Raw genomic sequence first — 25367 nt, 5'->3', positions numbered from 1 at the left:
TTTGAAGCATTAGGAAATATATTTTTCAGATTTGCTGGAAATCTTACTTGAAGCCAGAGGTTTCTATGCTGCATAGTATGTCTTCTGCAGAATTTTCTGCAGATTCTGGGGTCATTTTGTTGCCTTTTTATTTTTGCCTTTTTTTTTTTTTTTTTTTTCCCAGGAGTCCGAAAATCTATTCAGAACACCCCAAAATCGATCCAGGACCATCCAAAATCCCTCCATGACCCCCCAACCCTCCTCGATCTTCCCAAAATTCACCTAAGATGCTTCAACCACAAATTGCAATATTTATGAAAAAGATCAGGAAGGTAATATTGGGGGGGGGGGAATCCCTGGGAATTAGGGAGTTGCAGGGCCAGATCTGGGGGTCCCAGTGGGATTAGGGGGTGTGGAACTTGTTTTAATCCTCCTTGACCTTGAGGATCCCCACAAGGTCAAGGAGGAAAAGGGGTGACACAGGGAGGATTTGAGCGGGGGGGGGGGGGTTTGAATTTGGGCTGGCATTTGGGGGTTCTGGGGGGGCAGCAGGAGGACATTGCAGGCCAGCAGTTTGGACAGTGGTGAAAATCATGGAGACGTGATTTTCAAACCCTTGTTCTGAGCTGTACCAGACTTAAATTAAAAATGTTTTCCTGTAACTTGGAGTATTTTTTTTTTTATTTGGAAGTATCCCTTCTAAAATAAAGCTGAATCAGGCAGCGGTGAGGTCGAAAAGCTGTTCAGTTCAATCAGGTCAAATGTGTAGTAATCTAAATAAAGTCAGTTATGTAAAATATTGATGATTTTGGTGCTCCCACACTCGCAGTAACAAAGGGCAATTTCTATAGAAGGAAAGAAAATGAGACAAAGTTCTGCAATGATGATTTGGATTATGCGTGAGTTTGCACCACCGTTTGTTGCACTGGCTCCTGTGGAATGGCTAGCTGCCAACTCCAGTCATCAAGGGTCTGTCTTTCATTTAGTCTCTTTGTTATAATGTCAAGATGCCTCTTGTGTAGATAGGCTGAGAGGGAGAGATTACTAGCACGGGCACAGCGTGGCACTGGGTAACGCTCTTTTCATCCCCAGCTGGGATCTCTGCATGGGAAGGGGCCAGGCTGCACCAGCTGAATGCCACGAGCGCAGCTTCGGCGGTGTGTGTCTGCATCGTGCTGTTCCATGATGGATATGAGGTCAACAAGTGCTGCTGAAATTTCTTAAATCATGCTGATTCTTGTAAAGACAGTTATAAAACTCGTGTTGACTTCAAGAGAAATGCATTCAGACCACAGGTCAGGGTCACAAGGGGCCTGTGACAGAGCTGGAACAGAAAGTCTCAGATTTCTGTTACTCGCTTAATAAAAAAAATCCATCATCCCTTAATGAATTGAAGATCCTCTCTTTCCAGCACTTTTTTTAAAAATTTTCCTGAAGTATTCAGATCAAATTATTTATTGTCCAAACTTACCTGAGTAGTTAGCATACTTGCCCATAGAAAGGAAAATCTTCTACCTTCAAGTGATCAGCCTTATAAACTGCAGCTGTAACAAGGGCCTTCTGGGCAGCAGGGGAAAGTAGAGTGGATGATGTTGTTCATTCCTGTAGAACAACTGAGTGAAATTGTAGTTTTTATTATGCTTCGTTTTCAGCCCTTACCTTTCTATGGCCTCTGCTTCCTCACTTCTATAAACTGGGCCATTATTGCCCTAAACCCTTAAACTGACCTTTTAACCAGAACTGCTTCACTATCCAGCCTGCACAGCAGTTTGTAAACATTCTTGGGGCACTCAGAGGACAAATGACCATGTGTTTGGAAATACATTATAAAATATTTTATTTCCTATAGCTTAATGGGAATTTACGATGGTGTCCTAAGAAGAATTTATTTGACAGCCTGTGAAGTCTTTTCACCACAGAGGTGATATGCTGAGCATCAGCCTGGAGTATACTTTGTGTTGTAGGAGGCTTATTTGCTAAGCAGTGAGGAACGTAAGAGCAGGTTGGGGCAGATGTGAAACAAATACATTGTTCACACGAGGGTATTGGATGTGCCCACTGGTGTGAAACCATGCTTTGATGTGATGGTGCTTTTGCAGGGCAGGTCTGATAGTGTGCTGACTAATGGCAGGCTGGAAGCAGGCACGGGTGTCAGCCAGGGCTGAAGCTGTTTCGCTTAGAAAGCACGAGGCTCCCATTTGGAAGAGTGATTCTGGAACGTGCAGGAAACATTCTGCCTCATGAGAGGTTGAGGCAGAGAGCAAAATCACGAGGCTGCAAAGACAATAACCTCTTGTTTTCTCCAGAGAGCCACCATCCTTTGTGTGTCCTGCAGATTCTTTTTACAGATGGCAATAAAGTTACGTTCTGGCACACCTTTTAAACCATCCTAACTGCATCACCGTGTTTTAGGCATTGTACTTGGACCACGTCAGGAATTTTATTAAAAGACTTGTCACTAGGAAAGTGCTGATTCCTTGATACAATGTGTTTTGTGAAAGAATGTCAATGCTGTGAGCCACTGCCAAGACACAGAAAGCCTTTAATAGAAATTCACCTGCTGGGCAGATTCCCTGTTACTTCATCTGCTGCACTGCTAAGGGAAGAAGATCCATAAAGAAAACTATTATCTTGAATGCTTATTCTGGCTGCTTTTAGATACTCTTGCTAGAAGAAAGAATTAGCACATAAACATATACAGAAACGAGTATATTTTTTTAACCTGTAACATTTTAGCATTTTGCACCAGATAACAGTTTAATATGCATGAGGATTAGCAGTTTTCAGAGACATATAAAACACAGCAGTGAAAAACTGCATTTCTAAAGTATTACCTAAAAGTACTGGTAAATTAAACACTAATACTTGCCTATATGCATATAAATGGTATGGCATCAATAAGGTTTCTGTTCAACTCCCTGGCTCTGAGTGTTTCTGAACACTTTGCTGCTATGTCTGTCCAAGTTTACTACTTTTTTGACCTTTCTCCATATGAAGATTTTCTTGCTTGATGACAATATTGGGGTACCTGAGTTCTGACATTTTCTCCAGTAAGGATGTTTGTGTTTCACATTCTCAGTGAGAACCTGAGATACTCTATTTACTTTTCAAAAACTCTAAATATTCTGAAGCTGGATATTTTGGTTGTTGTTCACAGCTGAAATTACTGAATGGTCACACGTGCATGGTTTAACCTCTAGGGCTGTGCCATGATTTGTATCTATTGGATTGCGTTAAGCAACTGCTTTTAAACTTGGAATTGCACAGTAATTAATTTACCATATCTTAAAAACCCTTTTGTTCTGTGTTTTCAAGACTCTCTGTGTCTTTATGAGTGTGTATTTCTATGTGAAATATGCTTTGTTAAGAATATCTGCTTGAGCTGTCACATGAAGTCAAACATGCAGGGCCCTAGCTGCTTTGGAAAAAACAACAGTAATTCAAGTAGGGACTGAACAACCCCTGAAACATGTGAGTTCAGATGTCTCCTGTTATCACCTTACCAAGATCAGAGAGATCCACTGCCCTCACTAATTGATCCAGGTCTGCATTGCTGTAAGTGTACCTGCAGTGACAGAGTCAACACCTTCTGAAAGTTTTCTTGCTCATTTCTAATGTACCAGACAGAAAGAAGCATATGTTATATTGTATTTTTCCATGTTTTTCTTTAGCAAAGGCTTTAAAAGGGACACTTAAAACAGCTTGTTATGGTACAGCTTCTTTTATTTTGGAAGCATTTACATTGTTTTGAGGCTTTCATGTACTTGAAAAAAACCAGTCTGCTGTCTTGGCAGGTACATTTTCATGGCTTTAGTGGCCATGAGGTAGCTCAGTGACAGCCAGAGCAGGCACAAGGGCAGGAACATGTGGCAGAAGGAGCTATAAAGCAGGAAAGATTTATCTACAGGTGCTTGGGACAATTTTCCTGACTTGTGGACCACTTGCCTCTGTCCACTGAACACTGCATGTCCAGTACTCTGTACTAGAAATATCCAGCTTTCTCCAACTGCTTCATGCCATGGCATTACAAAACAAACCCTTTTCTCTCTGTAAGTCTATTTATGCCACTAAGATTAATACAACTGGTCTTGGGAGGCTGCTTAAATGTAGGTACAGAAAAACATTACTATTTTATAGATGAATTCTCATTTACAAGAAACCCATCACAAATGTATAGTAGTTTTTCATGTCCTTCCAGGTTTTGTACAATTTTTTGGGCAGAGTTGATTATAAAAAGGATACATTGTTTTTTGATATTTTTGCAAAGAAATTTCCTTTGGGTTTTTCTGTTAGAAAATTTGTGGACTTGAGTTTTTCCCCAGCTCTAATGTATACCTCTTGTTACAATTTTGACTTGGAGTTCAATATATAGTATTCCATGCTATTCTCTATTGCTTCACTACAAAATTCCTTTGGAGGAAAAAGCATTATTCTTAATTGGTTAATTTATCAGTGCTAGCAGAAGCAAATTTAACAAATGATCTTGCAGACTCACATCTCAATATGAGCTACTTTTCTTCCCTTTGGTTCTGCAGTATCAGTTGAGAAAGGCTACACAGCATGTACAGAACTGTGCACGTTCTGCAATGTGTACAGCCAAAAGAGGACAAAGAAGCTGCTCTAGTTCTGCAGGAATGCAGCCCAGAGTCCCTCACCTGTTCTTTGTCTGGGCATGCAAATACATTTTGCTGTGTGACAAATCCTTTTTTTCTTTTTATTGGTATTACTTATGAAGTGTTGCAGGGTGGCTAAAATCATCAGAATGACTTAAAGGTGCTCCTGGACAAGTCCCACACTGCAGGGACTACACACTTTGTAGTCAGTTCTAGCAGCAAGTATACATTAGAGCTGTGGTAATAAATCAAGTCTGCTAATTTTCTATCAGCAACACATAAAGGAAATGTCTTTCCAAAAATATCCGAAACCAGTGTTTCCTTTTTTCAATCCTCTCTGCCCGGAAAATATACAAAATTTGGAAGGACATGCAAAACTAATATAGAGTGTTAAAAAAAATTACAATTTACCTATCAAATAATAATGCTTTTCAGTACTTATATTAAAGCAGTCTCCCAAGAGCTTATCCAGTTCTTTTATGACATCAGAACCTGCTGCTCAAAAATTTCCTCCTGAAAGTCTGAGGGCTGGAATGGAGGACCTTATCCCTCTCCCCCATTTAATGCTGATTGTGTGAAATGGGACTTAACATCCTGCTCCTTTGGATCCTTTTCTGCTTCCTCAATATCTAGCAGGGTTTTTTCTCTATAGCTGTGGCCCAAAATGTGGACTTAAATTTTGACACACTGTCTTGTGTGTCCATGGACTGTGTAGGAGCCTTCATTTTCCCCTTCATTTCTGGGCTTGCACAGATTTAGCCAATGTGCAGTCCCTGCAATAAAGTTCACAATGGAAGGCTGATGAGAGAGATTTCTGGAAAGAATGCAGATGTGTAAGCATTTGCTTTTGCTTCTGGATGTAGAAGAGTCGTGGCTGCTGCTTTGTGGAGGGTGATGAGGAAAGGAATTGTACACATTTGTTTTGGTAAGGGATCCACAATTTCAGTGCTTGATTCAGGGTTCCAATTTAGCTTGATCATAAGGATGAGGTACAAACACTTGGGTTGAAATTTATTTTTTGCCTTTTGTATTGGTAAAGCCACAGACACCCCGTTTTAGGGAAAGGTGCTGTAACTGTGCACTAGAAATTGACTTCAAGAAAAAGGGAACATGCCTTGGAACATTCTGGGGTGATTCTGGCAATTAAGTTCTTGTACATTATAGCAAAATTTTCTTTTGCCCTTGAAGAAAAATACATGAAAAAAGTCCACAAGAGATTTTTTTCTATTCTTGAAAACAAAATAATTCGTTTATAAGAATCTGATATTTTCAAGAAGATTTAATGCCACTTATTTTATTGCTTTAAACATTTCAAGAAAAACCTTCTGGCTTCAGTATATGTCCCTTTTGCATATAACAAAAAGTGGACTGCATGATTTACAGGCATTTTGGCCCCTCCTCTGCCCCCATTAAGGGACTCACTAAGTAAGAATTTATTCTCTGATTGTTTCACTTTCCTCCTCTGTATTCCTCCATCTGTGGAACATGGATATCTCTTCTAGCACACATTACCAACTATTATTTTTTCTGTTAGGTATAGGTCAGTCCTTTTACCTTTTTTTTACTTGACATGCATTTCTTTTCTAGTAGTGGGTGCTTTATTTTTCTTGGAAACGGGCCTCAAATAAATGTGGTTATTGTGTCTTTTTTGATATTTGCCAGTCCTTCTAATAACAGAATTCAGTTACTGCCATTCTAATGGCCATCCACAGAGCTGTTAAGTAAGATTAGACTTAACATGAAGTTATGAAAACTTTGGATTTAGAAAAAAAAATCACCTTATTTTCTACAGGTTTCTATTTTTAGTTAGAGATGCACCAGAAAAGAATACTTCAGATAAAGAAGGCTGGATTGTATTTTATAACTACATTTCTCTAGTTCCTGTTATTTAAGGATCAGAAGATATTATTTTCCTGTTTGAATTGTCACAATAACAGAAATGACACAGAAGAAAATAAACATCTACGGGTAATAAGACTGCTTCTCTATTACAGCATTTTGGGATACTGAGTTTGCTGTGTCTCAGAAAACCATAAATGGTGAAGTCAACATGGTTACAAGTGGTGGAGTGTTTGAATTTAACTTCATTTTTACAGTTTATTGATGTAAATAAGAAAAGTGTCTCTCTCTGCTAATAGAGATTTCTTGCATGGGCAGTGCTGTGATTTTAAAAAAATTGCTTCCATGTAATATATAAGAAGGTGATAAAGACTAGCATCTCTTTGTAAAATGTAAAGCTGATGATATTTACAATATAATTCAAATTTTCGCACATTTTAAAAAGGGAAAACAGGATGTTTAAAATGACTTGGCCTTGCCCCAAACTCACTGAAACCAGGGAGGTTTTACTGATTATATCAATAGTATAAACCCAAAACTAGGGGAATAGTAACTGCTTTTGATATTTCATAACTTTTCAGTGTGTAATATATGTATAAATTAAATGTATAGTTACTTCCCCTCCATCTCCCACACCCTTTCAAAAAGACTAGAGAGGATCATAAAATAAAATGTCTCCTATAAACTAATTTATGTGTGATAAATTAAATTAAGACCAATAGATAAGAAGAAAAGGAAACCTGGTGAAAATTACAAGGTTCCTAAATGTCAACAGGACAAATTATCCATTCCTTTTATGAGATTTTTCTCCTCCCACAGATGCCCAGTGAATGTTCACGGATTTTTTCATGAGGAATGGGGAGCATTTGCACATAGATAGGAGCTACATCCAGCATGATCTGACTGTGAAATATCCTCTTAGATCACTGAATCTCTGTACCTCCAGAGGCAGGGCTCCTCTTTGGCCAGGTCTGCCCTGTAGCATCTCAGACCACGATCCTTGTGTACATAATTCCTTTGCTTTTACCAGAGAGAAAAGCACAGCTGACAGGCTAAAGGAAAACAATGGTGATTGTCAACATATTTTTCTGTCTTGGTCACAGAAATGGTAGAAAATAGAGTGTGTGTAAACGTGTGAGAAATTTTTAGTATGTATCTGAGTTACTTTTGGTAAAATTAGCTAAAATTCTGCCTGTTTTCAATAGGAATATGTGTTCTGCTGAAAACCAGATTCTGCAATTTCATCTGCTAGCCTTAATTTGTGTGTGATTGCATGTGACAGCAGTGTTCTAAGGAGAAAGAATGAGTATATAACAAGGAGAATGAAGACTCAGAGGCAATCTCCCTTTACAAAAAGGAAAAGTAAAAATCTGCACTTGTATAAATTCTGTGATGTTTTTCCATTTATGATGTGAATCCTGTAACATTTTCTCTTCGAGAGGACAAGTCTTGAGAAACTTCACCTAAGTGAAGTGTGATTTACCAAAAAAAAGTATATATTTCAGAAGTGGATTTACTTCAAAAAAAGCTCCATGGGGACTCCAGAGTAGTGTCATTTCACAGGATACCTCCATACCCTCCTTGTGCCTCTGAAAAATTACATTGATCTCAGGTAAGTCAGTTTTTCCCCAGCCTTGTAAAACTGCCCCTCTTGGTAGAACTATTGCCTGCCACCCTCCTCTCTTGTGTAGTCCCCAGCAATGCCTTAATCTGCAAACTCCTGATGGGACAGTGTGTATGTCTCTAGTATATGTTAACTGTTCTTATTGACTACTCTTCCAGCAGCCCAGGTGCACATAGCTTATAACATTTACTTTCAGTGGGATTTCTTTCTTTCTTTTTTTCTTTTTTGGGTGACTGAGTAGCACTTTACAGCAGTAGAATAATCTGACCAATATCCACAGGTTTTTTTCTTAATTGTCATTGTTGTCTTTGGTCCCTTTTTTGTCTAGAGCAGTTTTAATTCAGCTGAATTTCTTTTTCCCCTTTTGTCAGACTGCTTTCAGTGTGCTGACTGTAAAAATTCCTTTGGAACACTGCCTGGTTTCTCTCTAGAGCCTGATGTAAAGTCTTCAAAGTAAGATTAAGAGCTCTTTGTTAATTTATTTATTTACAAACAGTGTCTTGAAGAAAGGGGGATTTGGGTTTTTTATTCCATAGACCCTGAACTTCGAGTACAAATCTTCTATAGATGCAGGCTCATTGCATCAATTCAATAGAAACAAAACATTCCAATTAGTTCTAGGGGGATAACATGATATAGAGTGCATGAATCAGCAAAGCTGTAGTCAGTGCTTATCATTGCTGGTATTATTGATAGATTACTGATTTTATATTTCATGATGAAATGCACACTAATCTGGAAAGGTCAGGATGGTCTGTGGATTATTAGTCATCCCAAGGGTTGGAAGTGCTGTGGAAAAATAGTCTGGAACAAGTGTAGGAACTACTCTTCAGTGAATCTTGCTGTGTATCACTCACCTACAGTTAAATGCAACAAATATATCTTCTAATAGTCTTCAAATTTTTAATCTTAAACTCGTTATAATTAATAAAACTTTTCTGATAGCTAAAAAAAAGACTGAGATTTGAAGTTATGTTAGTTTGAGGTAGAATTTTTTTTTTCAGATCTCCAAAATGCAGCTGATGAGGGTTTGCAAGGCCATCCAAATGTGGTTACCAGGTATTTAGATTTTTCATTTAGAAGTCTCAGAATTGTCTGTCAATGTGAATAACTAATGCCCTGATACATGTGAGGCAAGGGAAAAAATCTTCCCCAGGGACAGTGCTTCATGGATGCAATTAGGACCTGATTATTAAGAAATACTGCTGCCCAAATAAAGGTGCAAATGAGACCAAATGCAATAGTAGAGATTTTATTTAATAGTAAATATGAGGTAGATATATATATATATAGGACAGAAAAGAGAGAGAGAGAGACATTAATAGAAGATATCACCACGTGGTCCTTCTTCACTCTGGTCTGCTTTGTGGTGGGTTCCCCTGAGTGTCCTGGAGATACCACTTCTGTTGAATCCAAGTACTGGGAATCCACGAGGTCTGTGTGCTGTTCCCACAACTTGGGATGTGGGATGTGTGTAACTGGCTGTTCCCTTTCTCACACTTTGTCCTGGTGGGAATTTTTGCCCAGATAGGTTGCCTAGATCTGCCTCACCAGGCCTGGCATCTTCCCATTGTTGCTACTGGCACTTTTCCTTCAGTCTACATGGTGGAGTTTTGTCCAGTGTGCTAATTCCAAACCTTCACCTCCCTTTAGGTCTGGGTTTGTTTGTCATCATGCTCATTTCAAGCTCCGGTTGTGGTGGCTTACCTTGTGGGATCTCCCTTCTTTGACAGTGTTTGAGACAGTTAATTGTGCCTCTCTAAGTCCTCACAAGTGCCACTCATATTTTGGGACATGACAGGTCAGGATTCAATTTGTTCTGCTGATATTTCAGCAGCTGCATTAGGGCATCTGAACATGATCACAGAAACATAAATTTATCATTGATACCCTCACTGCTAGTTATATTCTGATTAAAAGACCAAGACTTGAGTGATGTTTATTTTTTTTTGGTTTTGTTTTGGTAGACTCCAAAGTACATGATATTAAAAATACAGTCTCGTTTAAAAGATTAAATCAAACAATTTTGGTTTTAAGTTATTGATATTTTCATTGCATCCCCACTGTAACAAAAGGACTGTATGGTATGGGAATAGATTGCCATAATGGAGAGGTTTACATCTTTTAAAGCAGCCCTGTAAATCTTCTGGAATCGCTGGCAAAAAAAGAAATACACAGATAATATATGGGCCTAATCCAGTGGCTGCAGGAATCAGCAGGCATGCTGGAAACACACTTTTGACCAGACGAGCAAGCTGTGCCCCAGGAAACTGTAAAACCAAATAAGCAAAGAGCTTGGAAATGCTTCTGAGAATTGCAAGGAAGAAACATAAAATGCAGCATATTAAAAGTGAAGCTAGAAGCAGTGCAAGTTTACTGTTTTTATTTGTAAAGTTAAGGTAGAAAATAAACAGCTATCCATCAAGGATGGATAGTGCAGTTCTGAATCTCATGTTAGGCTTGTTAGTGAACTGGTTTTTGATATTTTTTTAAAGGAGATGGTTTTTTTGAAAATATAAAAAAACCTCCAAACCAAATCAACTGTCAGATTGAAATAGTACATAAACAAAAAAGTATTTAAAAGATAAGATCACAGAGCATAAGATTGCATTTCCTTCCAGCAGTTTTACAAGGTGTCTAGTGTCCCAATTTTTATGTCATTCAAAATATAAGCAAATTCGAGAAAGTGTAACCAACAAAGCTCAAATTGAATAATTTTGAAGTAGTTGAAAGGAAAATTTTTCTTGGGCTCTAAATCTCAGTTTTGACTCCTAAACATAGATGAAGTTTTGAGTTTTCAGTCTAAGCTTGACTAAAAAATTTGCAGTGCCTTGAACATTCTGACAAGTGAAAAAAAGTGGAAAGTTTTCAGTCCTGCTTAAATCAACACTACGTGGGCCATTTGTATGTTAAATATATTACCTTAATCCTAGCTGACAAAATGAAACAGTTCCATTTGTTTTATTTATGCTGTGATATTTATCAGAAAAGGTGATAAAGAAAAGGTTATAAAACTTGAATAGAAGTACATGTTTTACACTAAGTGTTATTAAGTCCCTCAGAAGTAATACTATCTTTATTTATTGTATTGTCTGAGAGAGAATGATTTTACAATTATTTTGACTATCACACTTAATTGAAATGAGAATGTGTAAATTTTCTGTAAGAGTAAAACAGATGGTGGTACTATAATATAGTTGCAATTTAGGCTGTGTTAATTCCTCTTTATAAGCCTGAATCTCCACCTCATTACCTAACATTAATGAATTCATGCCACAAAAGGTTCAGCTAAGGGAAACAATAAAGAAATAAATGCACAAACTAAAAGAGCAATGAAATTATCATCTGAAGAAAAAACTTACATGATTCACCATGTCAGTAAAGGTACAGGAATAATTGGTTATATGGATCACTGCTCCTGCTGTGTTGTATAAGAAATCACTGGATCAGTCTCATGCACACGCATCCCTGGAGGGAGCGTGACGAGGAGAACAATTGCTTTTTGCAACAAAAAAACCTTGAGAACATTTGTTTCCATCCACTGGCAATTTCATAAACAATGTCATGTCTTCAAAACACATGGATTAAAATCTTTCATTTTAGGCTATTCAGCTATTCTGTTACTGGATCAAATCTATGCAATTCTGTTAATTTTAGGAACACAGCCCATAGTTATGATGGGCTATCACTAAACCTCAAAACCATTGTAAATACAAAAAGAGAGTGAGAAAAACTACAAGTGGGTGGGACTGATCTTAGAGATGACTGTCTTTTCTTTCAATTTCAGTGATGATAATAATCTTCTAATTCAGATATCAGGCTATATACTGATGTTAGAAGGATAAATCCAGACTTGGCCTTCTTAACTTAGATGCTAATTGTGATGGCTGTAAATATGAACTGACATCCCAAACCCACTGGAATGTGTCTGGGTTTCCTTGTGGGAATGTGGTGCTTTAGCTCCTAAAAAAAATCTGTAGCTGCAAATGACCCTTCAAGGGTCTTTTATTGTCAGTGCACAGTATTGACAAATTTTCCTTCCTTCACCTGAGCCATTACCTTCTACCTTACAGGACACACTGAGACCACTGGGATAAAAAGGCCTCTTTGGTCTTCTAAAGTTACAAGATTTGCATTGAGAATGCTTGACTATAATTTACTCTTACAAATCTCAGGTGTGTTAGAAACTGGAGTTGAAAAGATGGTTCCACACGCCTGCAAGCAGAAAAAGAAACAGCTAAGAACAAGTAGAAGAGGTTAATTTTCACTAAAAGTCAGTGCAAGGTGCTCACTCCATTTCACAACTCTTCCATGAAGTGGAAGAAACAGTTTTTGTTTATAAGTAATGTGAGAAAGGAGGCTGAATGCTTTTCTTACAATAGCCATCTAGTCAAAGCAGCAGAATGCAGTGAAGTCATTAATACTCAATAATTTTTGAAAGACCAGTGGTTGATTTAGCAGTAACTTGTGTGGTAAGTATGTGAGTTTGTGCTAGACTTTTCTTACCAGAGGTGTAGAACAACATTAAAATTATTAGCTGAGACTGTGCTTCAGACTTTTGTTACACTCTCCTCTGCCCATGTCCCAGTGGGAACCCCATTTTAGTGAATGTACAATGTAAAAATATGAATGAGCTAAACACAATTTGATTTTAACTATGGTCATTCCAGGGTACATAAATACCTATAGATTCAAAAGGTCATGAAAGAATTGTTTAAGATGTAAATTCCACAGGTACTGGCTATTTTGATGTAAAATTAAAAATAGCTCAAATATTGTCATGATGAGTGGTACAGAGTAGCCTAAAGGATTTTCTGTCTTCCTTTTTACTTTGTTTTATTTTGTGTAAAATACTGTAATGCAAGTATTATGCACCATCCAAGTGATAGTAAAGATTGGCAGTAAAAGCTATTGCTGTATTTTAAACCTGGCAATTAGTTCAACGAATGATCTTTGTTTTGTCTTTTAACAAGCTCATGATAAAAAAGGGAGCAATCAAAGAGGTTCATGAGATAGAAGCTATAAGCTAGCGTGAATGATCAGTCGAGGCTGTCAACATTTTATGTAGTGTATTTCTCTTTTGTCTCTATTTATGTTCCAATTCAGAAATAAAGGGGGTTTACCTCTTCAGCCCCCTGCCAGACTGGAGCAGAACCTAAAGATTGTTTTGTTGCTCAGTGTTTGAGCTGCACAGAAAAACTAAGAGTTGTTTTTTAATAATTCATTTTCATTTAGAAGTTACCTTTATCTCTCCAGCTGTAAAGTCCCCCTTTTTCCTTCCCATTCACTCAAGTGTCAGTTATTTCACAGGAAGGACAGAATGCATTTTAAATTCAGTGTTGTCTTGCACAGATACCTGAGGTACTACAGTAATCCCATGATTTTATAAGGTGAGCAGACCAACCTGCCATATAGCAAAGTGGTTCTAGAGAGAAGTGACTGCCTTTTAGTTTCACAATTGCATCCTTTTCTGATTTACATTCAGCTCTTGTACACACTTTCTGCAGAAGCACTACATAATTTAGTGTAGGGAAGAAAACACCAGGCTAGGTATAGGGTAAAAATCTGGATGGTATGAGGTTTTTTTTCTCTGCTTAGAAGAGGATAGGGAGGCAAAAGGAATGAGATAGGAACATGCTCATGTCTTACCATTCACTTGATTTTTTCTCATCATGGATATGTTCTTTCCTTATGACCCCTGCAAAATGGTGTTACCATTAGATGGTAAGTGAAAAGACCTCTCTAAAAGCATAACACTTTAACAAATTGTTTAGCAATGACTGCATGCAGCCATCAGGAAAAAAACTGACGAGGCTGACAGAATTTCAATACTGAACGTGAAAGTATTAAAATAATCTAAGGATTGACTAGAAAAGAAAAGCCTGATTAAATATTCTTGATAGCTTCTGAGGCAGAAAAGAAACCAGACGTGTCTCTGTCTATATTTATTACTGGAACCTCTGTTCATTCTTCTTGGCTGCTGTAATAGAGGGGGGATATTATCTCCTCTTGGGAACTGAGAGGCTCAGCCGGAAAGATATTGTCACTGTTCAGCCATTGAGTCTAAATTTCTGTTTTTAAGAGTGTTTTCAACCTTTGCCCAAAACCAAAAATAAACCTGCCAAGTCTTTTCTCCCTCTTTGCAGGGATTAGAAGCACTGAAATGCTATAAAAGAGGTAGTTTTTAATGTTTTAAGGTTTAGGCCAAACTGTGTTGAGGAGATCAAAGGGTATCTAAACCGTACTCCTGAAAGAAAGAGAAGTAAATGCATTCAGATAAACATCCACATCATATTTTTATTTTGATTAGAATGATCTTTTTCTTGTTCACTCATTGCTACTTTCCAGAAAACATAGTTTAATAGCCATCTCAAATTTTGTTTGTGTGTTTGCTGGTTTTTCCTTTCCTTATTATGGTTTCACCAAATCTTTGACAACAGCCAAAACTGAATGAATAAAGGATGGATGAGGCCGTAAATCTTAAATTTGAACTTTAAAAAGTTTTTCTTGAAGGCAATGATAAAGAAAATGGGAAAAGCTGTAAATTAGTTCGATAACTGCTAGAGTATCTGCCAAAATACCTCATTTTCTATAGAATAATACTTGATAGGAGTCCATTCTCTTACCTTTAGGCATGTACACTGTAGATTACTAATTTGAGGCTTTTCTCTGCATCTAGTCCACATTAGTGATCTACTTTAATTGTAATTTTTGCCAGTCTAAAAGGAAAAGCCTTTATTAGCCTTATGTATAAGACTATTCCTAGTCTAAACTAATGACAGGTTAACACAAGTCTGAACAAGTGTCCATATGCTCTTTACATGATAAAAAGAGCTTGCACAGACTGAGACATGCACAATACACAATACACCGCTCCAACCATTTGCATTTAATGACATTTGTCTTTCTTGTGATACCTATTTGCCATGGACCTGTTGCAACTCTCAAATCTCTCAGGACTCTGCCAGCAGCTTAAATCAGCTGTGCCAGTGCCATTCTGTTATCACTAGAGTGGAAATGAAGCCCACATCTATGTGGGTTTTGTCATTATGGCTGTACCAGTTAGGGGATATGATGCTTAGTGACATTTTTATACTCGCAAAACCAGCAACATAAGCAACTCTATTCATAGCTTCAACTTTCATGCATGTAGTCAGTGTACACGGCATGGGCAAAATATCTCTTTTACTTTTAAGAGATGCATCTCTACTAGAAGGAATTTCCAATTCATTGAGAAGCCCCTTTTAATGGAGACAAGAGGTAAGAGAGGGACGTGATAGTGCTTTCTCTAAAATGTAGTTTGTTATGATTGTTTTGTCCCGGAATTGAGTACCTTAAAATATTCTGTCTAATGTTGTTTGTTTCCTCTATGCTGGAGGAAAACAGAACAAAATAAGAGATATTGACAAGTCTGCAAAGCAGTGTGAATGAAATACATAAGTAAGAATAACCTTCTGGAAAGGTTTTGCAGAAAAGTATTCCATTTATTATCTGCTTCTTAATGGAAAGCATCTAAGATCGAAAAAAAGGGAAATTGCATTATGCTTCTGGGAAAAAAGGCAGAAAGCTTTCTGATTGTCTCTCATAATGCTGAGTTAGTCTCATGTTTTTGCATGTTTCTCTAATTTAATCAGGGTACAATTGAATTTATGGGGTAGCAGGATTTTAAATTTTAAAATGTAGAAATACACCAAATCCTGAATAAAGTGGATAGAGTGAGTTCTGCTCTTTTCAGCTGCTATTTGGATTCCCATAGGATGATCCTAAATTTGCTGGGACTATTCTCTAAAACACAGGCCAGTTGCACAGAGCTTTTTGTACAAAGCCACCCGCTTACACTACAAAACAAATGGCTGCACAAAACCTGCCCGTCGGACGTGATATCCAATGCTGGATTTGTTCCTTTATATGTGTGTACAGTGCCTGCTGGCTAGCCCCAGCACTGTGTTCAAAGGGTAGAGACATTTGGGTGCTAGTACTCAGCATGGAACTTGTTGCTTTTTGCCACCTGATATTTTTCAAATATGTCATGAGAAGGATTTGACATGAAGGGATGCTTCTGGTCAAGAAGGTCTTGCAGTCAGCAATAATGATACCTCTTTCATGCTTTTACAGACAGTAGCATTTAAACAACTAAGGAAAGCTTTGTGCCAAAATGGACAATATACATGTGATAGTTCCTCATAGTTCCAAGTGTGCAGAAGTTCAGGCTTTTATCTTCAAAACACTGGTTGTGAGAGAAGCTAGGGATTCATTGGATGCAAACCCCAGAGTGCACTATGAAGTCACACAATAGAATGATAGCTAAAGCCAGAAGAAAGCCAGCTAAACAAACTTGTTAAAGCAATTGCAGGTGAATGCTGTTTGATCTGCACTTTGCACTTTGATCTGCATTTTACCAACATGGCAAAGCAATGTTATGTCTTTTGTATGTCATGGAAATACCATGGAAAATTTTAGCAGTTAAAATATTGAGAATTTTCAGTTTCATATCTCTACACCAAGCAGAATCAATTCAATTTCCTACATATGAAACAGTAAGTATATTTTTCCTATTGGCAAGATAATGTCTTCTTGTCTCTTCCCCTGGAATACCCCTGTGTTTTCTCGGGAAGCTTGACTGATTCTTTTGAACTGTGATGTTACAATGGGATTTCCTTGCTTTGGTAATATCTTCTGATGAAAACAGAGTTCAGTATTTCTGAAATATTTTGTGTATACACTCCTTCTGTGTTAAGGACAATATATTAGGGTGCTGGCCAAATGAGTTTTTTAGGTGAAAACACCTTATGACAGTGGACAAAATATAGTTTGTGAAAATCAGATATAGTTTTGGATATCTCTGTGGACAGCTGACATTTGAGCACTGGGAAAAAAATGCAGAGGCAGAAGAACAAGTCTTAGATACTGGCATACACACTGCAGAGGCTCATTAAGGCACAGGGGAAATGGAAGAGGTGATGAACAAACAGGTTTCATACTAAAAAATGAGGAAGAAGAGGAAGAAGAGGGGAAAGGGAATTCTTTAAAGTGACCATCCAAATTCAAAATGGAAGATCTGAGATGGAAGGGAGCTGTGGTTCAAATGACAAACCACAATTTAGAGAAGAAAAACCACTGACAGGTTTCAAGAATGTGAAGTGCTGGGACAGGAAAAGGATGAGAAATCAAGGATAGTACAGGTATGCACATTTCTTATTCTACCAAATAGAGATTGAAAGAGCTACAGACTTTCTGGAGTGCATCACACCTGTCAAATGTGCATGAATATGGTAAAAACCAGACAGGACAATTAATTCCCTCACTGGGCTTTGAGAGGGTATGGATGATCTTCTTGGGGAAATGGGAATAGAAATGAATAACACTGGATTTAGCACCTACACACCCCAAAGCACAAGCTACTGCCTAAAATCTTCCCATCCCCAAGAAATTAAGGGCAGGTGTGAATCTGCATTTGGCGCCTCTCACAAGAGCATCTATCAGGGAGAGGTCAATGACGTGTAACTACCTGCTGGCCCCTTATTCCTCCATCCAACAAGGCTGAGCTTTTCCTATAAACTCACAGCTCGGAGGGGTACAGTTGATTGGCTTTCCTTCTGTTCCGTTCCTCTTCTTTGATTTACAGCAGTCTCCCACACCTTTTTCATAGGTCCTTTTCTAACTTCACTGATAAGGGATTTCTCTGTGTCCAATTAGCAAGGCTAGTGTATCAGGCTGGAACTAGATAATTAAAAGAATGGAAAGACACAGAGTGACCTTGGCTCACAAACCTCCATGGGCAATTTATAAAACTTTAAAGATTTCAAGAAAATGTATTAATGTTATTATTCTATATCTTGTTCATCAGAAACAGGTCAGTTGTTCTTATGTAACTTCAAGGTCTGTCTAAAATACAGAAAAAGGTGAATTTCTTTATTTCTTTATTCTTCCTTTTTTTTTCAAACATCTTTTGATAATTATACCTATCTAGAACAAAACTGCACTTTTCAAATTTCCAAATGAGGGGTTTACTTTACTGTATTTTATTTAAAAGCATATAATTTGTTTTGAAGTGAGAATATGAGTGGCACAATTCTCATGGTAAATCCAGAGCAGCAGAAACCACACAAAGCAGGAAACTCCATGCCTCATTTTATCTTGCCTGCCTCTCACATATTTTGTTTAGAAGGAGTAAGGGAGAGATATAGTAGCTGGGTAAAGTCCTTATTCGGCTCTTCCATTTGTGCTATTTCAATAATGACATATTTGTGCTTTTGGCAAAGAACAAAGGTGCCAAAAAACTATGGAGGGAGGTGTTACTCATAGGTTGGAAATTCATCTTACATATCTGGACTCACCTAAATGAGGGGGAGACGTAGCTCACTTATTTACACTTCAGTGATGGCTGAAAGAGGGAGATGGCAGAGCCACACAGAGTTGTCTTATCTGAGGGCTCAGAGCAAAAAGGGATGTCAGGCAATGACACTCTAGAGGTGCCCTTCTCTCTGCCTGGCTGTCTGTCCCTCTTTTGGATTTAACTTAGCCCAGATGGCTAGCTTAGACTAGATGTTTAATTTTTATTTAGCTGTCTAAAGTTAGGAAAAATAAAATCCATTAGAAGACTAGGCTGGTATAAAAGTTTAAAGATATATTTTGATTAATAGAGTGTTGGCAGATTGTCTTATAGCCAAGAATTTGAGCTTTTCTGACTAATCTAGAATAAAAAAAGAATAATCTCTCATTATCAGATGTATAGATTAACAGATGCCAAAGAAGGAAGGAAAATACTTCTTACTGAACTTGCATTCTTGGCTTTAAGATGCCTTGAGTTTCCACTGGTATTGGATTATTTGGTCTCTGCTTTTGTGTCACTTTGATTCCAAGTATTATATTGTGCTATATTTCCTGGGGCAATTTATTTTTCTTTCCTTTGTGTATATATCTCTTCTATATGGATGCAAATTTTAATGTGTGTCTGTGCATTCACAGAATAAAATCTGCTCAGCAAATTAAATCTAGCTATATGGACTGAGCAGAGAGAAGAGTCTCTTCCCAAAAAACAGAACAACAAAAAAATCCAGTCTATGGGTCTTTATTCGTTTACTGGGTTCATTATATGAAGGTGTTCCCATCTCGGTTGCAGAGAAATGAAATATATCCACTTCCAGATAAAGAACTCAACTCACAAAATTAAATACTTTTATTCTCCTAATTCCTTAAAACCCTGAAAATAGGTAGGGATGCTATAATGTGAATCCAAAAATCAGCATTAAAATATTCCTGGCTCTATTTCAATGTCCCCATGTGTATATATCTAGAGGTTGAAGCCAAAAGATTTTTCAAACAGCTTTTCTCAAAATATTTCAGACAGAAAACCCTGTCATCATTAAAATGGCAAGTTTCACTGCCCAGAAATAAGGAGCATTTTCAGTTATGTGTCTCACCTCTGGAGTTTTGTTTTCTCCATGTCTGATGTGCTTTTTCACATTTGTTTACTTCTAAGACATATTGCAAAACTTGGACAGCAGGATTTTGTTATGGTATGCAGGCATAGCATGCATCCCAGATTTTTAGCACCAAGTATTACTCTACTACTAGACAAAAGTAACATCTGATTTCTTACAAACAATGAAGTAGCTGATTTCTTACAAATGATGAAGTATCAACATTTTACTGGTAGGCATGGTTTAAAGCTCCACTTAAAAAATAATGACAGACATAAAGACTGTGCCCTTAAAACCATTGCTGCTCCTAAATCTTCCCTACAGCTTTCAAATTTTCTTCCCTCTAGGTTAGCACTTTTTCTTTCACTGTTATCCTCTCTCTGTGCAGTTTTTGCTGGTTTTGAAATCAACCTTGCAATTTACAATCTGTCTATTATTGGCACTAAATTATTAAACCCTTTCACAATTAAGTCATTTCAGTGTCTTGAGAATTTTTTAGCTAGGAATTAACTCTTTGTTGGCACATTTACTATCTATGCTAGAGTCCCCAGAGATTTTCTTCATAGATCTTGTTATTCCATAATGCTAATTGGTGCCAGTGGAGGAAACCTAAATGCCAAGCTATTTTCAGCTCATCTACAGCTATTTCACTAATGAACTTGTACCATGAGCAGAATAAAGCTGGAGCTCCAACAGAAATGAATGTGCTTGGATTTCTCACAAATGCTTCTGTTGAATTGGCAAAAGGGTGCACTTGTAAAATGCATGAACAAATTTCAGCTGGCCAATCAACATCTGCTATAGAGATAAATGTGAGCCAAAATTTCTTGTTCTAACACTCAGCATTTGGCCTAGAAAGAATGATTATTTAAACTTTTCATGGCTAGGTCCCAAATACAGTCTCAGAGCCAGCTAAAGCAGCTACCAGAAAAGTAGGCTATACTCCATATCCGACTGGAAGAATACTTGTTAGAATTGGTTTACTTTTAGTTCAGTTTTTCAGTTCTTTGGCTTTATTAATTCTAAATTTCCATTTGCATTATAGTAGTACTTTAAAGAGTTAATAAATTCAATTGTTTCTCTTACAAATTCTATTTAACTGAATATGCAATTAACCCGATTCTTTGCTGACTTTTGGGTATAGGTCTTGATGGAAGCTATGCATATGAAAAGTTTAATAAAAAATTTAGACATAAAATAGGATTTGAATGAAGAAAAAAATTTCTGGGTAGATATTGATTTCAACAATCATATTAAAAATATTAACATTTCAGAAGAATAGCTCAAAGCTGATAAAATGTCTTTTGCAATATTTTTCCTTTTGTGACATTTTAAAAACTTTCTAATTTCATGACAAAGGCATTTTCTGGGGATACAGAGTCACTGTTCTGGTCCCCTATAAATGTTTTCATTTCCTGAGCCTCTCACATTGGAACAATAGATTGGATGCTGAGCTGCTTTTTCCTGAATAAACCAAGAAAGAAAAACCTTTCTTCTGGGAGAAACTGCACTGCCTGCAGTACTCTGTCCTGCAAACTGCATTAAATTATCTTTGAAGGTTATCAGTATCTGCTGAATATCAAGAGGTGTCACTGTTGAGCAGTAAAAACTTCCCCTTTACTGAGTGAATTGCCCTTGAGAGGTTTAATTTCAGCTTTTTTCCTTGCAGGTGAGGAAAATGGTCTCCAACCCAATGGCCTATTAAGGCTGAAACAATGTCACTTACTGCAGAAAGAGCCCAAAGAGCACAATAAAAAATTTCCTTGTTGCAGAGGTCAAGGGGTAAAAAATATCAGACGTCTTTCTCAATTCTAACTTCAACATGGAGATATTCTAATTTAGTCAAGCAAACATATATATCTCACCTTCTAAGAATTCTGAAATTGTCTGCTCTAGGAAAAGAATAGTTTGAAGGACTACAAGGCAAATGGGCCTTAAAATTCAACCTCAGGCATGATAGAAGCTCTGGCCAAGACTAGGGTTAGATCCTGATCATCACATAATTTTGGTGTAATTTTGCCTTTATAGACAGGTTTCCTTTGAATCTTAGCTAATGCCACCTAGGCATCATATATTTTGAAATGTCCTTTCTCATTTTTAAGGACAAGAAAGCTTCTCCCTTATTCATAATTTTGCCATCCCTTCTGTCCTATAAGCTCTGTTTTTCACTCATGTTACCACCTTAAATTTTCTATACAGAAGGAGGTGGTGGAAGAATTTGATTCATAAAGTTCATTCTTTCCTCATTCCCTGACTTGATAAAAGAGAAATCTCTGCCCTCAGGTTTCACATAGGAAAAATTCACCAGAACAGGAACCCTGGGATCTCAGGGCCAAAACCATTTTCAAATGCAAATGGAAGGTGTCACAGGGTCACAGTCCTCAGCCAGTCTGAACTACTCAGACAGTTCCTTTGACTACTGACATCTCACTGGAAAGTCCAGTGTAGCTGCTGAGCACTTGCTTGTACTTCTCTTTGTTTACCTTAGACTTAATGTTTTTAAAGCTTTCATGTTACAGATAGAATCTCTTTCATCTGCCATGATGTAAATATAAAGTTTCTCATTCTTAAATTCAAATCCATATTTCTTCTTGAAGGGTTTAATTGAAGACTCTCTTTGCTTGAGGTAATTCTACACCAAGTAGCACATGCAGAAGCCTAAACAGGATAGCATCATTATTATTAATTTATTAAAATCAGCTTTGGAGTTTTCCATTCTTACTCCCTTTAGATTGACATGAAAACAAACTGAAGTATATTTATGTGAAAGTGTATTGATGTAAGAAAATTTTATCTTGATGGAGTATCTTCAAAGGGAAGGAAATCTTCCTGAAGGGAAAAAAAAAAGTAAAAACTTTTTGTCTTTTAATATAGTTATGAGAAAGGACAGAGGGTCAAAAGGTTTTCCTTGTCTGTATACAGTTATAGAGCCAAAAGTCTATCACTAAATTTGAAACTTATAGAAGAAAGTCTGTGATGAAAGCACAGTTTTCTTTCAAATGTTTGTCTTCTTTTTGACAGGGTACTTTGTTTTCAGCTGAAGAGTTAAATAAGGCTAGAAATACTCAAAAAATTGCCAGCCATAGATAAAGGCAAACATATCTCCCAGTGAAGAAAAGCTTAGTTCTATTGATCTAGTAAGGTCTAGTCAAAGCATAAGATGAATACACTTAGATCTAAAAGGCAACTGTGTGAGAGAGCGTTTTGGCCAGGGGTCAGGATTTTTCATGGCACACTGACCCTGGAACCTGAAAAAACACTGGCAGAGGGAGCAGGGGCAAAACAGCCAGTGTTTCATGGTGGTGTTGTCCCATTTTATGAAGGAGCATCAGGTCAGACTATTTATATAAAATGTTTCAATTTTGGTTTAGTTCTACTGAGTTTTAGCCTCTAGACTACTGTACTTGTAAAAGGTAAATGACAGGGGATTTTCAGGAAGTTTTTTCTCTCCTCTACTCCATTTATTAAATTTGTCTTTTTGTCACTGATGCCTCATGAACTCAACCCCATGAGTATGAAGGGCCTCCTCAGACACTTCCAGCGCCAGTTTTGTGTTAGAACTTTACTGTGAGTTACTTGGATGGCCCTTGAACCGGCTCCACTGTCTGCGTGAATTTGCTTCCTTGGTCCTCTTTTGAGAGATAAGGCATTCAGCTACAACTTCAAGAGAGTTTCTCTTTTGAGTGTGTATGTTGATGTGGCTGACCTGCTTCTCAACACAGGCAGTCCAAGGTCTCAGTCCTGCAAGCCCAGACAGGCTGATGGCTTTAACCAACTCCTCTGAGATGTCTGTTCGGGGCTAGGCCCATGTGTGTTTTCCTTGTAGCAAAGGAATGGAGCTTGTTCCAAGTTTGTTGGGTTTCCTTGAGAAATGGAGAACTGCTGACGCTGCAAGAGTTGTGAACTTCAGTAGAGACAGACAAAAATTTGAATACAATCCTATTAAAACCACTAATTAGAACCCAGGACCATTTCCTATCCCATTACATATATTTTTGTTTATCCCTGAATTTCCATGGGATCCAGGACCCTGGGAAGCTTAGCCACATCACTGAAGAGAGATTACCCCTTTTTGGTCCATTTTCTTAATAGACTAGGGTTTATTATGCACTGATCCTGCTTCTCCCAGGGGAATCTACATTAATAATAAACCAAGCATCATTAACATATGTGCAAGGGTTTTTGGAAGTATTTAAGTTTCATTTTGCCTCAAGTGGCAACTCCTCTGAAATCACTGTTGCTAAGGAGGGTGTTGTACCTGTGTATGCAGGAGTTGATCAAAGGGGAGACCCTGAAAAATAAGATACCATGTAAGTCAAGATGTCCATAAGTACTTATTGAATATAGAACTCATGAACACAGATCATGCTGAAGTGGTGTCAGTTAAAACCAGACTGAAGTAGTGGATATGGATGTGAGCATTTAATTTGAGAAACTCAGTGTAGAAAAATATTTGGGGGAGTTTATTATTATGAAAAAAATGCCTTAGTAGATTCTGCATGTGAAAACAGGTTAAGCAGTAAGTAGAATTAAAACAATTGGATGTATGGATTAATGTTTGTATTTCACTGTGTTCTGGTCTCCAGGTCCTCAAGGTGATGTTGGAAACTGAAGAGTGTGGAGGAAAAAAGAAAGAAAAAAAAGTGGTTTGCAAGGAAGTCTGCAAAGTTTGCCTGAAGACTTAAATCAGTTTGAATTATAAAATAGATGTCAATGAGGTAATTTACAGTGTTTATTGATAGCTTAGAAATATTTGGAAAAAAACCCCCAAAACAACAAAAAGACCAAAACCTGAAATCAAAAGTGTGTACTATAGGAGAAGACACAATCAATTTGTGAAAGTTCAAGCCAAATATACAAAGGAAAAAAATATTGAAGAATATTCATAGGATTAATATTGAGCAATACAACATACTGTTGAAGGAAATATGGCCTCATGGCCTGATCTCAAGGATGAATGTCTTTCCAGAAAGTCTATTTCAGTCAAGCAGAACTCAGTAAGGGCAAAAGCAAGGGTATCTTTTTTAAATTCACTGACCTATGATCTACAAGAAATCCAATTGTATTTCTCTCTTACATATAAGCAAAATTACAATAAATAGTGAAGCATGAATTTTAGAGGTATTCTATTGATTTCAATAGGCCTTCATGAATTAAGGTTATAAAATAAGTTTTATAATCTAATAACAGGACCCTCTTTTACAGTCATCTCTGGTGCTATGAAAAAATGGCATGGTCCTTAGAAAGAGATGGTCCTGCAGTTAATTAAAATTTTATGTGAGTTCCGGCCTGGATTTACAAAGGTGTTAAGGTATGCTTCTCCTGCTACTCTTAAAAGAGTACAAACTTCTAAAATGTTTATGGAAGAGCTGCCTTAGCTCAGCTGGTCATAGGATGGCTCTAATAACACCAGTTTTGGATTTTATCCCTGTAGGGACTACTCATTTAAGAACTGCACATGATGATTCTTGTGGGTCCCTTCCAAATCAGAATAGTCCATGGTTCTGTGAACACAGACCAGAGCTATAGGGGTACCTATGTGATTTGGAAAATTTCAGATGTAACATTGTACAAATATTCTCTCTTTCAGGCTATTTTAAAATAATTTATATCAAAAGTCCTGTGGTGGTGTTCCTTTTTGTGACTCTGTGAGCCATTAGTCAAGAAACTCACATCAGTGAAAGCAATATATATATATATATATATAAATATATATATATATAAATATATATATGGGGCATAATTTGGAAAGCCAAGGAATTCACCATCTCCAGCATAGTTCACAAACAGGAATTAGAGTAGTTCCCTGGGAACTCTCTTTGTTCTGTTGCAGGAAAGGCAGAATGGCTCTGGATGGGCAGCCACACAGACCCAGCAACCCAGTGATGG

This window comes from Serinus canaria, chromosome 3, assembly GCF_022539315.1.
Source record: "Serinus canaria isolate serCan28SL12 chromosome 3, serCan2020, whole genome shotgun sequence".
In the NCBI taxonomy this organism is placed as follows: Eukaryota; Metazoa; Chordata; class Aves; order Passeriformes; family Fringillidae; genus Serinus; species Serinus canaria.
The sequence above is the reverse complement of the archived record's forward strand: the minus strand, read 5'-3'. Positions refer to the sequence as shown.